The sequence below is a fragment of the Myripristis murdjan genome, chromosome 8 (assembly GCF_902150065.1).
Source record: "Myripristis murdjan chromosome 8, fMyrMur1.1, whole genome shotgun sequence".
NCBI lineage: Eukaryota > Metazoa > Chordata > Actinopteri > Holocentriformes > Holocentridae > Myripristis > Myripristis murdjan.
The window spans coordinates 22,907,604-22,918,268 of record NC_043987.1 but is presented as its reverse complement, the minus strand read 5'-3'; the positions used below and the strand labels follow the sequence as shown (position 1 = coordinate 22,918,268).

The 10,665-nt window shown below is 40.1% G+C and overlaps 1 long non-coding RNA gene across 1 annotated transcript; it reads right to left on the bottom strand.

The window, feature by feature from the left end:
- Positions 1-2,962: 2,962 nt before the first annotated feature.
- LOC115364185 (uncharacterized) lies at positions 2,963-9,281 on the bottom strand. Its single transcript, XR_003928646.1, has 4 exons — positions 9,186-9,281; positions 8,994-9,083; positions 4,384-4,495; positions 2,963-3,945 (listed from the first exon to the last, which is right to left on the bottom strand). It is a non-coding gene; the product is annotated as an uncharacterized LOC115364185 (long non-coding RNA).
- Positions 9,282-10,665: the final 1,384 nt, after the last annotated feature.

Here is a 10,665-nt window from a genome sequence, read left to right as displayed (position 1 = left end):
TTGTTGTTAGGATATTTTCAATCAACTTAAATGGAAATAAAATATGCAGACAGAAAATTTTAAACCATACGCAAGACTGGAAAATAATTACATAAAAACACTTCCTGTCAAATGGAACAACATCCAGATAGACTTAACAAAAATGTCCACTACCCACCACTTTTGCCTCATAGTTTATGTGGCATGGTCTTTTAGGTTGACTTCCTTCAGCAGCGGCTGCTTCTTCCGGAGGGTCACACATGGTGAAGTTCAGAATGACTGTATCATCAGATGCTGCTGAGCATGATGATGATGATGATGATAGAGAAGCATCTGTGCATTAAGGCATATGAACAAAACAGAAGCATATTAAATGGAACTGCTAATCCTCCAATCCACACCTTTAAGTTTAATATGAACACATTTGTGAACTGTCAGTGATTACCAAGTTCTTCATTGCTCAACATGACTCGGAAGGTTCCAGGTGACTCCTTCACTATTTCTTCAAAAACGTCTTCGTCAACCTCTGTGTGAGATTGGTCATACACCTTCATATCTAGCTGCCTGCCTTCTGGTATCTTAAATTTTAGGCACACTTAAGTAAAAGGAAAAGAAGACATTACAGAAATTGTTACAAATTTTGAAAGACCATTTCCTTTGATGAGAATCAAAGCACCAACTAAGTAAGCCTCATGTCTTCACAAAATGCTGTTGAGTTGAAGCTCAAGTCAATAGGTCATTCCCATCCATTTTAAGGCACAGCAGAAACAATTATCAACTTAAGTAGTTCAGATGGAATGGTTTTATGATTAATTCGTACGATGAATTAGGTGTATTAACCAAGTAAAAAGTTGTGATATTGTGTTATCCTGATGTACTAACCCTCTGTCTTGAAGGCATCAAATGTTAGGTCAGACAGCCTAACATATTTCTGCTCCCCGCCAAACAAAACACGCAGCAGCATATTCTGTTAAAATAAACAAAGGGAAAAAATAACCAAGAAAAAAAAATTGTTAGACCAAGAGTTACCTTTTAATGTGCTTCAGAAGTTATGTTATTTTTTTACTTCAAAGTTAATATTACTTTGCTGCTGCAGTATGAAGACAATACAGTAACAGGTAGCTGCTAGTGCTAGCTAATTATTGTAGCAGTAGCAGCAGCAGCAGCAGCAGCAGCAGCAGCAGCAGCAGCAGAACAAGCAGCAGAATAACTTTATTCATCCTCTTATCTTATCTTATCTTATCAACCGTCTCTGGCTCAAGCTAATTAATTGCCGCTATGCCGTGATATAATCCATTTTCTTCAAGCGAATTAGCGATTAGCTTGGCTAGCGATTAGCATACTAATAAACAATAATTTAGTAGCTAAAACGTTGCCATAAGACAAGCAGTATGTATCCATATCCCAGCAGCATTCAGAAAAAATATGCTGTTAACATTTTACAGATAGGTGTATCTTAACTCAATGAGAACATGTCGAACTTCTGAACTGTTAGCAAAGCCTATAGCTACTCGACAATATCAAACAGAAGGCACATATTGCCAACATATCCTAAGTCGACATCTATGAAACTATAAACGCCTGTTTAGTTGAAAAACAATTATTAAACGATGTTGCCAACATAGGAATGATAACGTTACTTACCCGACAGTGGCACTACTCTCTCCTTATGCTAGCGGAGCGTCGAGCCCCTCGTGCAGACAGGCGCCTAATCAACACTCTGTAGAGTTCTGCTGCTTCTTCATAGGTCTACTGGCGGTTGGAAGCACTCTGTAGAGTTGAATTTTTCACTGCAGGTCTGCAGGATTTTACACTGACTTTTAACTATACTCTTGGAGTTGGTTTACTCTCCATATAGTTGTAAATACTCTATCTAGGTTAAAATAGGTTTACACTGATATATTGACACCCCATTTTTTACTGTGTGGGCCTAGGTCGAGCTGACACAAGAGATCCCCAAGCTGGAAGAGTCTGATTTGAAGTCCAGAGGACGTGAGCAGTTTCACTGAATCCTGGCAGCTATGCAGTGGCCATAAACAGCGACAGCCATGTTCCATCCACCCTCTGCCTGAAGATCGGCCTTTGCTTCACTCTCTCTGGAGGGATGGACAGCTTGAGTGACCCCCGATGTTTATGAATGGCGAGTGCTTCCATTTGGGACCCCCTGCTGCACCTCTTACACTGTCCAGTGCCACGTCCAAGACCACTGAGCATCTGTCAGCTACTGCTACATCAGTGGCTCTCAGCCTTTTTGGCTTGTGGCCCCTTAAAACAAACCAATGCCTACTTGTGAAAAATTTTAAATAATAACAATAAGAATAATATTTTTACATATTGAGGTAAAGTGAGATACATCATTATGATTTGGTAATTTCCCATTTGACATAGCTGTGGTGATAATGGTAAGGCAACACTATTTGATATTTAGTTACATGGGAATTTAAATTTCACCATTTAGCACACCTCAAACATTTACTGCCCTCGCTCCTTCTACTTGAAATGCTACAAGATGCAGACCAGGAAGCTAAAATTGTATATAATTGTATCATTTATATATTTAGGTGCTGTTGTCGTTGAAAACTTGACAAGCGCTCTGCAGAAAAATTAATTCAGTCATAGACAAAATTGGATCCTGTGCCTCACTTACAGCTCAGCAGATATACATCTAGCTATAGGTGCGACGTGCATGTTGTAAGCATGCTTGACACACACGGTGAGAGGAAACTGAAACAGTTTAAGTGAAAAAGCTCCAGTAGAGTGTCATTAGTTTTTTTTCTCTCTCTGTAAAAAGAATCATAATTGAAAAAGATAAGTGGTGTGTAAGTAGAAAGCCGGCTGATGGCCACAGCAAAGTGCTTTGTAAAAGCTCACTCAAAGCTCTAGTGGGAAGTTGGTATGGGGAAATAGGGCACAACGAAATGACCTTGACTTCAGTAAAAGTGACCTGTTTAGTTGAATATCTTTAAAAAAAAGTACTGACAAACAACTGACATGCCACAAAAGTAAACACTGAACACCTACATATCATAATATTCAATGCACAAACTTATCATTTAAACAACCATCCCCAGTGTCACTGCAACAGAGAATTAACACAATTACAGTACGCTACAATTAATGACAAACTTGCTAATAGTTTGTTTACAATCTCTCCATCTGCAATCAAGGTCGCAGTATTTGGTTACATTTCACAAAGTTTCACATTCACTTTTGTTGGGTTTTAATTTAAAAACATAATGGAAGTGTGTGATATGTACACACTTACACTGAACATTACGTCTTGTAGTTCATACACACCTCTGTGAAAGACATTTTTCATAGCACACATACACACCTTTCCCTTTTTTCACCAAATGCTGGCAGGATGCCAATATTTGCTAAGCACTAATTAGTTTAGTTGAATGTCCTTCATTTCTGAGTGTTTTTAATTTCCTTCATTGCCCTCTACGGTGTCAGCGATGCTTTTATTTGCAGTTTGCAGAGGCACATGAGAACTATTTAATCAGCAGGTGACCTTCCGCTATTATCTCTGTGTCTTACTTTACCAAACTCCCAAACGTGAGGTGTTCCCCAATACTACAGCAGCTGCAAGGACACCGTGGAGAGCTGCTCCAGAAAGAAGTTTGTTTCTTCGCTGCACCTCGGTCGACAGGATGCAAATTCAGGTGAGTCAGACTCAGCCAGGGGTGAAGTGTTCCTCTGCGCGCCACAAAATTTATCACGGTCTGGAGCAGTTGAGAGGATCATTTTCTACAATTCTACAATTAATGTCTGTTCCTTGCTGTGCCATTTCTAATTAATAAAAGCAAGTTAATGTTTTGTTACTGTGAAACAAAAAAAAAAAAAAGAAAAGAAAAGAAAAGAAAAATGCTTTAATTATGAGCCGCAGCTCCCACAGTCTTCTTTGTGTATTCTGCAAGAACTTGTTGCCATGAATTCACCGTGGGGCTGCACACAGTCTGCATGCTGCAATAGATGAAAGAAACTTGTGTTATATGGATGAAACCTCATAGGTTTCAAACAGCAATAAGGCATAAGCACACTGGATATACTCTTTAGTTAATCTACAGGAAATGGTGCACTTATTTTTAGAGACATGTTGGATGAAACAGCATTTAGTTAAAATTTGGTGTATATTTTCACACAAGTGCATCAAAATCACATTGTCTTTCAAAATTTCACTCCATTAGTTAGATAAATCCTTTATGCATACTATCATAAAACACAACATAAACTTGGTTAGTACGAACAAGATAAATCAACATGCAAAGGGAAAATGGTGCAAGCGGGACAGACACTGCTGCTTCTCCACCCAAGCCTGTGGTTTCCAAAATGTGGAATGATTCAGGCTGTGAAGCGAATGTTTTTGATTTATAGATGTGGATCTTTTTTTTTTTTTCTCACCACGTATTTTGCTGTCTGCATCCAAAGGAGGACTTCAGTCAGTGTCAGAACACGTTGCCTTCACTTGGCTGAGGCCTAGATATATTTTCAGGCTCTGAGTGGCTGTCAGCGCCTGAAAAAAGCAGAGGACACATCTCTGATGCACAGAAGCTACAACTTAGCCATTCAGATGGATCAGGCATTCATTCGATTGAGTTAGAGGAACGTCTACAGCGACATCAGTGTTTTCACTGATCACACATCAGTCCTTTTTATTCTCCATATTTCATGATGCACAATGATGCAGATGATGATGATGACGGAGATGGTCAGCGTGCTATCATCCTTCCTGCTGAACGTGGCACAGAATAACACAGAAAATTGTCACAGCTACAGAATGGACATAATAATAACAATGTGGACAACACTTGATGGGAATATGAATTTCAGAGAGCACGATGCTGTTGATTCATGTGCATAAGCCATGGAAAGAGGCTCCGTAATGTTACACAGCTTGCCTGTAGCTGCACCACTGAAACAAATGGGAGCCTGACATTGTGAAGGTTTACATAAAAAATGAATGAGGATGTATAGGAACCCTTCATAGCATTCATAAGACTGAATGTGTGTTTACTGATGAGAATTTCCTAAAGGAATTCTTTGGCTTGGTCATTTATTTTTTATCTCTTATGTAGAGACAATAGTTTAAAGAGAGTGCTTTCCATTTGTTGTTTTAATGATTTTTTTCTTTATTGGAACGTATCCAGTTTAATAACATCAAGGTTAATGAACACCTCTGCTGCCTACCAATCCTTTGCGTCAGTGGATGGGCGGGTTTTGTCTGAAGGGTATTCTCTGCAGAACTGTTACTACTGCTCATGGAAGCATCAGTGTGACATTACAAATTGGGAGCAAAACAAACTCATTCATGTTTGCAAGAGACAACGTCTTCACTGCATGCTTGAACGCTGCAAACTACTGCTTGCCTGGTTTCTGATTAGGGCCTTTTTGGACGCCAGTGTTGAATCCACATAATCATTTGTGTGAATGCATCCAATCAAGTCTGGGTCTAATGTGATTTCCTTTCAACTCTGTTCTCTGTTTTAGGGCGATTGCTGTGAGATCTCTGTGTAGAATGAGCAAGTGATTAAAACAGGTGAATATCACACAAAGGGGGACTGGAGTATCGAGCCAAATACAACGCTGTGTGAATAATTAATGGAAATAAATTGCTTGTAGGGGAATTGGGAAGTGTTAGAAATCAGTGCTCTGTTTCAGAGAGGCGACAAGAGCACAGTGTGATGGGCTTTGTGTAACAGGATCTGACCTGTAATCCTAATGGCCATTGCTGCACCTGGATCAGGCTGATAGAGGTGATGCTCCTGTTGTCACAGCTCAGTCAGGAGGCGGGCAAGCAATATCATCCTGCGCCTTTACACTGTGATTTTTCAGTTTGCAAAAAGTGACATGGATGACATGTGGCAGTCTGAAGAGTTAAAGTATTGTCAAGTTGAAGCGCTCTTTGATGCTGCATGAAAACACAAAGCGATCTAAAATAGACACCCGGTGCAGAGGCTCTCCTGGAGGAAGCTGCCGGCAGACCCTCATATTTTCCTAATAATGGACAAAATAAGAAACTAGCATGCTAGGGAGGGGAAAAAAAACAACAAAACAAAATAAACACAACCAAACAAACAACAAAAAACCCTAGTGGATGCACACCGCAAACTAGATCTGCCTTCCCCATCATACAGTACAGACTCATTTGCATGGGTTTCCATGACAACCAGGGGATAATGATACATGTGAGTGAGGCCAGACACTGACCCATGATGATAATATGCAATGTGATGATTAAGTATTTCCTGAGGTATCTGGTTATCAGGTGTTATTGTGCGTCTGTGAAGAATCCTCTGATGAGGCAAGATCAACATTTTGAGAAAGTTGATGTGTGTGCGATGCAAGCTCTGCATGAGGCTGGAAATTTCAATTACTGAACACAGGAAAAAAAGCTGTTTTGTAAACCAAGTCGCATAACACAGAAATATCATCACTGAGTTGTGAATATTGTGTATACAAAGACATTTTTGGCACTTTGATGCCAGAAAACAGAAAGGGAAGGAAGCTACTCTAGATTGAATTACTTGTTAACTGTGGTAAGAGATCAGAAATACATTTTTTTTTTTTTTTTTTTTAACAGATACACTGTTTTCTCCCTTGCAAAAGTACATACATGACACTGGTTTTGTTTGAAACGGATTATTAAAAGCAAAAGGCTCCTACTGAGGAAGTGCCGTCGTCTTACAAGCATTTTATAGGGGAGTTCCCTGTTACAGATGATTTTTGTGGTCTTTGTGCTTTAGTAGACCGTTCACACTCAAAAGAGACAGAAACTATGGGAAAGATAGTTTCCAGTGGTCCAGTTTTTCAAGTGGAAACCCGTTCAACTTCTCAGAAAAGGGCCAATGATGTCAATGGCTTTTTTTTTTTTTTTTTTTTTTAACAGCCAAACAATCACAATAAGAAGGTATGCTACTTTCAAACATAACCTGTTACACTACAACATTACTACCATGTAAAAGTGAATTGTTAAGTTGCCGCTGGTTAGCCGGGTGGTTTTGGAAGTCAGGTCCCAACGAGAAAATCCTCTGCGCTTCAGACACAAGCCGACGTAAGTGGAGATTAGTTATGTTTCAAAAGCAGAGCAGCTGTTGTGGATTATGGTTTTATTTGTTTTCGTGCCAACAAAAGAATCAGGCCAGCTTTTTTTTTTTTTTTAAGCACTTGATTTTTTGAATTGGACAACAAATGTGTTAGGAAGGTTACCACATAAAGTTAACTCTAACATATTCATCTGTAACACATTTCAGCTAGCACTGGTCAATAGCTGGCCCCTAATATTACACTAAACAGAATAACAGCCCAATCAGAATAAAAATGTCTTGTGTAACCACTTCAATCAGAGGAGACTGGCCTGATCACATAGAATTAGCAATGGGGTTGAAAGGGGTGGTGTAAACCTTTGATAATCCCTTCAATAGGAAAATAATACTGCCTAATAACCACATAAACACATAATCTAGTCATTTCTCTCTGGTTGGAATAAATATATTCTTTCTGAGCATGGCTGACCCATGTTGAGGTAACATTAGGTGAGGGGACGAGTTTCCAGAAGGGACAGAAAGAAGGCAGAAAGATAGCAAAACACAACTTGTCTGTGGCTGATTCAACTTTTTTTTGCTGTATAATTAAATCTGTAAAGGATCACTGAATGTCTCCATGGGCGAAAGGCTCAAAACAATCTATTTATCGACCAAATCAAAAACCGTGGGAAAAGTTTGAGGGCTGCCTATTACAAGGCTAAACATCAAAATGGCAAAAGTGTCTCCGACCCAGCCAGTTTTCATTTTTACAGTCTTACAGATGACCTGATGGGAGAGCGACCACTGGAGAACATGACTTAGCCTAAATTATATTTATATCTGTCAGATGAGATGCTCCCCAGCAGGCAGAACCACTTTACCCATGTCAAAAAAAAGCTTGATTCTGACACTTTGGGACATGTAAACAGTTAAGCTGGAATATCTAATCAGAGTGATTTCAATTAGGGTGAAGAAATATTGTCCAAGTAACCACAGCTAATGCCATCCACCGTTCTCTGCTCTTGCCACAGAAAGGCGATGGCAGCTGAGAAGAGAAGAAAAGGCCGTGTGTGTGTGAACACGTCCTAACCCAATGTGTTACTTCTGCCCTGATATGAACCGCCGGGCCGGAGTAAGTGCTGCCCTTTCAGAGTGTTTCTCCCTGCTCCTTTGAGGGCCTGTGCACAATAGCGCTCCAGCAAATGTAATGGGAAGGTGAGAATGTGAGCTTAGCACTTCACCTTACACAGAATCTTTATTTCCTCCGGGGCTACTGGCATGATTCATCATCCGCAATCAATAGGATTCAATAAAACTGGCCAGCAGGAAGCATATATACACTACGCCCTCAAGCACAAGTGGCTCCTGCGATACAGATACTGTGAAGACTTTGTGTCGGCTTCTGTCAGTACAAAACATTTTTTTTTTTTAAATTTATATCATCGCACAAGACCCTAATAAAACAGGCTTGTTCAGAGTAATTGAGTTGATAAGATGCAATTTTTTTCTAAGAAGCCGAACCTCTCAGATAATGATTCCATTGGTATTTCTGTCACACAAGCTGTTGAAGGGGAAATTTAATTGCCTGTGGTAATCACAGCTGTTGCTCAGCCGGACCATGGGCACAGTGGCTCCACATCCTTGGCTCGCATCAGAAATGAAAAAATGTCACGAGATGATCAAGGAGATGGTTGTGAAAGTATTTGTCACAACGCAGATATCACATGATTTCTTAATAGCATTTCTAATGACGGTGAATTCACATCAGTCATAATGGATAAAGCCTTTATCAAATGGAAGCGCTGAAAGGCAACCGTCTTGTCACACTTTTTAAATTGTTGAGGTCTCATTCAGCCATGTGAGAACTGTAAACAAGAGCAAGCCGCTGACAGGTCTTGTTGCATGCTTGAACGCCACATTTTTATCAAAGGAGTCTGGTCGAATCAATTTCATTTAGTGGCATATGTGATGTTCCTTTTGGATACTCACCATTTGCCTGTTGCTGACGGCACAGTGGAGGATTTCAGCATGCCGATATGGCTGCGATCACAAAAAGAGGGACTATTCTTGAACCTCCGTCTGCAAATGTAATTTTAAATGGGAGATCTTTAGGCTTTAAGTTGCGTGAAAAAATATTCTACTTAATACTGGATGGCCTAAAGGTGACTTTCAGTAATTCACCTCCTGCGTTTCAGTGTAGATTACTTTGTAAAATGTCATGGAACTCAACGTGTGCACTGCTGAAATCAGTCCAGTGTTTCCGCCGTCCCTTGAAAGTGATCCGTCTTTGGTTGCTATGGAAACGCTCACATGAAACAAGCCTGGAGGTATTTCCGAATGTTAATTTGCCTCACACTGGAGACGAAATCCATCACTGTCCTAACTCTAATGTTGTTTCCATTCGGGCAATATTTCTCACCTTTGATTTTAAATAAGGGTGGTCCAGCACACAGAGCTGCAACCATTATCTTATCAAGAGGATTGCTTTTTTTAAATTTGACCACCTGGGAACCAGAGACAATTTAATTACTGAACACAATATGATACACTAACATATAGTGAGCATAATAAGACATTAAATAAACTGGCAGCTTTGAATGACCTATATTTGTGTGTGTGAAATGCTATGGCCTGTATTACACAAGGCTGTGCAGACATTATAGAAGTAAAAAAAAAATGCATTAACCTATTGGATAATAATAAATAGCATAGAGGCAGTGGTAAAATTTACAGACAGTCCTTCTGTACGAGGAGGAGGAAGCTTGAGGAGAGAGGTTGAGTAAGCCAGCCGCGTTCAGGAAGAAAATGATGAAGATAATAGGTGGTCTTGGTCTTGGACCCATCTCACACCTGAATGCTGTTCTGCTCCAGGATGGACAGGATACTGCTTCCTGCCTTGTTCTTTGACCTGGTGCCATGCAGTGTCTGAATGCAAGGCGGCTGAACGCAGCGGCAGGTGACAGGCTCAGCTGCGTCAAAAACGTGCTGGAGCTCGTGTTTGGAATAGGATGGGGCAGAGATATGACAGACTGGAGGCTGTGACATTGCATCCAATTATTTCCTACAGTAGCATGTTGGAGATGTTGAACTACACTAACGGAGTGGCCACAGGTGGCACCAAAATTTGATTGGCCATCCCAGCATAGACATTAGCACTAATCAGGGAAATAAAATGATGCTGGCAAGGAGGCACTGAAGTAAGATAAAGGCTTCAATTTTTCCTGCGTTGGTTCACACCATGAGTGCAAGACGTATCATGAGAGGGAAATTCTGATTTCCCACTTCCCCTGAATGCAGCAATAACATTCGGCATTCAGAGGTTTTACCCTGAAGTGGCTAAGTCAGGAGGTGCTTAGGTAGCTAAAGACTGATTTATACTTTCTCATCGAACAGTTGCCATAGATACATAAGCTACTCCCCTCCCAATCAATGAAGTGATGATACATCAATGTAATTCTTAGAAGTATTCTAATGGCCATGCATTGTGTTTTTCTTTTTTTCTTTACCTGCCTCACCAGCTGTGTCTGTTTTATGTGTGGTTGTGTGCCAGCTATGTTGTCTGAAGAGATTTCTAGTAGGTTACTTTGGAAAATGGGTAAGTTAAAGCATTTTCCAATTAAACTGTTAACTAACATAAAACCTGTCTACATGTACACTATAT